Source organism: Scomber japonicus, chromosome 4 (genome assembly GCF_027409825.1).
Source record: "Scomber japonicus isolate fScoJap1 chromosome 4, fScoJap1.pri, whole genome shotgun sequence".
Classification (NCBI taxonomy): domain Eukaryota; kingdom Metazoa; phylum Chordata; class Actinopteri; order Scombriformes; family Scombridae; genus Scomber; species Scomber japonicus.
The window spans coordinates 298,802-303,801 of NC_070581.1; the positions used below are offsets into that span (position 1 = coordinate 298,802).

The 5,000-nt window shown below is 47.5% G+C and overlaps 1 pseudogene; it reads right to left on the bottom strand.

The window, feature by feature from the left end:
- Positions 1-4,519: 4,519 nt before the first annotated feature.
- LOC128358172 (uncharacterized) lies at positions 4,520-4,633 on the bottom strand (annotated as a pseudogene).
- Between the last annotated feature and the right edge of the window lie 367 nt (positions 4,634-5,000).

Sequence of the window (5,000 nt, forward strand, 5' to 3'; positions counted from 1 at the left end):
ATGAAATACTGTATTGGGTGACTAATTCCAGCTTTGAAATGTTGCTAGACTGAACTAATGACAGCCCGCTGTATAGTAGGCTAACCACTGTAACAGCTGTGTTGTGTAACTAAATACTGTCATCCAGTTTAAATAAATAACTTGGCTGTCTTGCTTTGACCTTATTCATATGATGACTACTGACTGTAAATAAGCCATGTTTAAAAGTTTTGTTACAGTCACTTGTTGGAAAGTTAAATGAACAGTCATCACTGTCTGATCCCTATTACCTGTGTTTACATTACCAGAAAGAATGGAGAGCCATGATAGCTATGAGTGTGAGGTATGCAACAAGAGGTTTACTCTGAAGTCCAACCTCACACGCTACATGAAGCTCCATTACCCAAAGCAGCATGCCTGTGACGTGTGTGGGAAGAGCTTCGCTACCCAGCCCCAGCTGGACCTACACCAGAAACAGCACCAGTACCCCAACATCCCTTTGTACAAGCAGGGAGAGGCCCGGTTGAGGTGTACGGCAGCTGCCAAGGCTGAGGCAGACAACCCCAACAAGAAGGTGGACCCGACCTGGCTGGACCCCGTGAAGGCGGAGGCCGCTGCCAGAGAGGCTGGAGGGGAAATGTGGAGAGGCCAGCTCGTCATGACCTTTGGAAAGTACGCCGGGCAGACATTCAGGTGGCTGCTGGAGAATGACGCTGGTTGGGTGGCGTGGATACTGGCCGAATACATTCACCAGGGTGAGCTGAATTAGCTCATGAAGTGGCAGAAGGAGCGCCTGCAGGAATATGTTAACAACTTCCCCTCTGTCACCTGTCTAGTTGACAAGAAGCTGAAGGCAAGTTAGCTAGGTTAAAATTTCTACATGTACATGTGAGTGATAATCCACACTATTTCAAAACCATGATGTCTGGATCTTACTGTTGTTTTTTTGTTTTTGTTTTTTCAGGAAAAGACAGGCGCAGCGGTGTCATCCTTTTCCCAGCATGGCTCCAATTATGCCAGTGATGCCGAGCTATTGGCTGTGGCAGGTAATATTATTATGCTTACATATGGAATGAATTGACCATTGTATCCCTTCTAGAGCGACTTAAACTAACAATGTTTTTCTTTACTTCTGTCATTATGTTCATTTAGAATAACTATCTCAATTCTCTGTGTGTTTGTGTGTGTGTGTGTGTGTGCTTTGCAGAACAACTCCTGGATGAGTCCCAGGTCCCTGTCTCCACCCACATCACCACCGTGGGACAGCTCACCCCAGCCGCAGCTGCCAGCCAGGAGTCTGCCGTGCCACCATCGCAGGAGCCCTCTGTGCCCTCCGGCATCCACCTGGAAGGTTGGCAGAGGTACTGGGAGGAGCCACCCTCATCTGCCCAAGCACTTGCCATCGCCCTCCCAAACATTAAGTGGATGAAGAGCAACGAGGCATATGGCCTGTTTGAGAGGGCATCCCGCTATAAAAATGCCAAAGGTGACATTGTGGAGAGGAAGTTGCTGAAGGAGAAGATGGAGTTCCACCAACCCCCACTGCCTGTATCCGTCAAGGGAGCAGTTCCCAGCATGCTCTCCTTTTTCACCACGCCTGCCTTCTTCTGGCGCCCCGTCGGTGTGATGAAGGCCATGATTCCCTGCCCCAACACCAACTGCCCTGCGCCGCCTGGGGAATACCTGGAGAGGAAGGGCTTCGGCAGCTATGCCAGGCAGGTGTGTGGCATGTCATCTTATTACACCCTCCTGACAGAAAAGCTGAAGTGCTCCTACTGCGAGAAGGTGAGGCATGTGTCGGTGGCGCGCGACATCGAGGGGGAGGAGGAGGAGGAGGAGGAAGATCACCATCAGCAGCAGCAGTACATTTGGCTGGCCTACAGTCCAAAAGTTCTGATGAGCCTCGCCCCTGCCTTTAGACGGATGTTCCCCGCCATTCTGTGTGGGAAGCGCGCCATCGACAGAGGAGTGGTGACTCTGCTGAGCGACCGCCTCAACGCCGTGTCGATGAGCAAGGTGCAGCGGCTGCTGAAACAGGGCCACGACGAGTGGTACATCGAGCGGCGTGACCTGTACCAGACTCTGCTGTACGACGCACACACAGCTGGCTCTTCGTCGACGGCAGCCTCATCCTCCTCGCAGAAGGGCATCCTCGCCTTCGCCAAGCCTGCAGGGACGTACACCCCTCCCAAGACCAAGTTTGGCTGGATGAGGTACCCCCAAGCAGCGCTGTCTTCTGTACCTCCTGATTAAGATGCTGCAGCACTATCCCACCTGCAGCAAATTCCATTCGTCTCCCAGCAAGCTGACCTCGTCCATCAAAGGCCAGTACAAGAGGATCGCCGACAGAGTGAGGGACGACCCGGCTTTTTCAGGAGGGAGGAGAAGATGGCCAACTTCAGGGCAACGGTCAGGCCAAGAGTGAAGACTCATCGGGACGTTCTGTCAGACCAACCAATGCCTGATGCCCCTGCTCTGCCGTCGTCACTGCCACCACCAGACAGACCTCAGGTGCAGTACCAGGAGCCTCACCATGTCGCTGGCAAAAGGCGTGGGGAAAAGCGGAGGTAAGCTCTTCACTCACTCTATCTGTTTATTTTTTTGTGGAGAGCTGTACTGTATTGCACTGTATTATAGTATATGATACTCACAGTATTGTGCTTGTGTGTGTGTGTGTTTTTATTTTATTTTTTACAGGTTGGACTTTGAAGAGACGCAGCTGCAGCCAGAGCCACAGCCAGGCTGTCAACCAGGCCCTTCACACCGCAGTATCCAGCCCAAGCCTGCCACTGCATCCTACGTGTCATCTGCCGTGGCAAAAGCACCTGTCCTCCTGGTGCAACCCAACCACAGGCTCCGTCAGTGAGATTGCTGCCATCCGCCAACCCAGTCTTCCTCCCTGTCCTCCCACCCTGTCCTCCCGCCGTGAAACCTGTGATGCCCAACAAGTCCAATAAGCCATGTGGGGCTTGCAAAGTGCCGCAGTGTGGGGGGCAGCGGAAGAAATACACCCCTTCCAAAGACAAGGTGGCTGGAAGCAGCCAGAAAATCTTCACCTTTTGCCTCGCCACCAATATGTCCACCACACCTGGCTTCGAAGGTGTAACGTACACCAGCTATGAACACTTTAAAAGTGTGGTGGACCAGGAACTGGAGAAGAGGAGAGTCACCCTCTAAACCTGTTGTGGGTTGCAATGACTGTCTGTCTGTCTGTCTGTCACTCACACTGACACACACACACACACGCAGGCACGCACGCACACACACACACACCATACTGACACACACACACACACACCATACTGATACACACACACACAATGATGTAAATACTGTGAAATTGATTTAAAATGTGTATTTTCCTTATGATCACACAGCACATTGTGTGCTGTACTGTATGACACTGTAATATAGTCTATGGTACTTACAGCATTGTGCTTGTGTGTAACATATAACAGTTATGAACACTTCAAAACTGTGGTTGATGGGAACTGGAGAAGAGGAGAACATCCTTCTAACCTTGTTGTTGGTTACTGGACTGTCTGTCTGTCTCTCACACACACACACACACACACACACACACACACACACACACACACACACAATGATGTAAATACTGTGAAATTGTTTAAAAATGTTTTAAATGTTTATAACGTATATATTTATTTAACTTATTTGTGTGTTGTTTTACATGTCATACATGTTGTAATGTAATACGTGTCATACAAAATGTTCATATACATGTTTCATTCATACCTACCTGTTACCTTTTGCATCAAGCATGTGGGATCCTTCACGTCATGTTTGATTTCATTCCTGTGGTGTCAATAAAATATTTTCATTGCATTTGAAAATGGCTCTGCTTATTACCTGGTGTTTACATAACAATTCCATATTTAAGTGTTTTACACTATAAAAAGGGTCATTTTTTATTCATGTGTTGCCATGGCTTAATCGATTAATACTTACCAGTTATTAACTGCTTTACATACTAAAAATATCCACTTGGGTAACTTTTGTAACATGAACCTATGTTGGAGTGCAACGCTTACCTAAAATTAAAACTTAACCTGAAATCAAGGGTCCAAAAAGCTGAATAAGAATACTTACCTGCATTATACTTACCTGAAACTAACTGGAGTGTGATGCTTACCTGAAATTAAAAGTTTACGTGAAATGAAGGGTCCAAAAAGAGGAATAAGAATACTGACCTGTTTTATACTTCCCTGAAATGAACTGCATTCAAACACAGGGGTTTGCACCTTTCAACTACAATTATTCTGTCAAGCAGTGTAAGGGATTATACATCTTTCAAGGAAATTACCCATCTTCATAAACCTTCAATGCAACCATTTACTGGAGATGTCAATCTATAGCTTTCTATTAGCTGGACAGGGGCTCGAACCTGTCATCTCATGAATGGTAAACCAACGCTCTACCCACTCGACCACAGCATCTTGCAACATCTTGCAGTACCAGGATCGTCCAGCAGGTGGCCCAGGATCGTGCTCATCCCAGGATCACCGATAGGGACTTGGGGGGGTCATGGCCCATTCCCAGGCGGTCTCCCATCCAAGTACTAACCAGGCCCGACCCTGCTTAGCTTCCGAGATCAGACGAGATCGGGCGTGTTCAGGGTGGTATGGCCGTAAGCGATGAAACAGGCTGCAGAAAGCCCATATAAAGCTACGCCAGGGCCCGTTATACCCGTCCGTGTCACTTAAGGAAGTAAACATTGAATTTTTCACACATTCTATTCACTGTAGACATAATACACGTCACATATAGGACACCATCAGCCACATATACCTAATCTTTACACTTTATACCACATCATTCCTACCTACAATGCATACAAATTCTAATTGATATCTCACATATTTACTGTACACTACCTATTTGCCCCTATTACAATTATTTCTAAAGCACAAAAATCCTCCATTCAGCCAAGTGTGCAAAGGAAAACACTTAATATGAAAACACATTCATAATATACTCTGTGTGTGTGTGTGTGTGTGTGT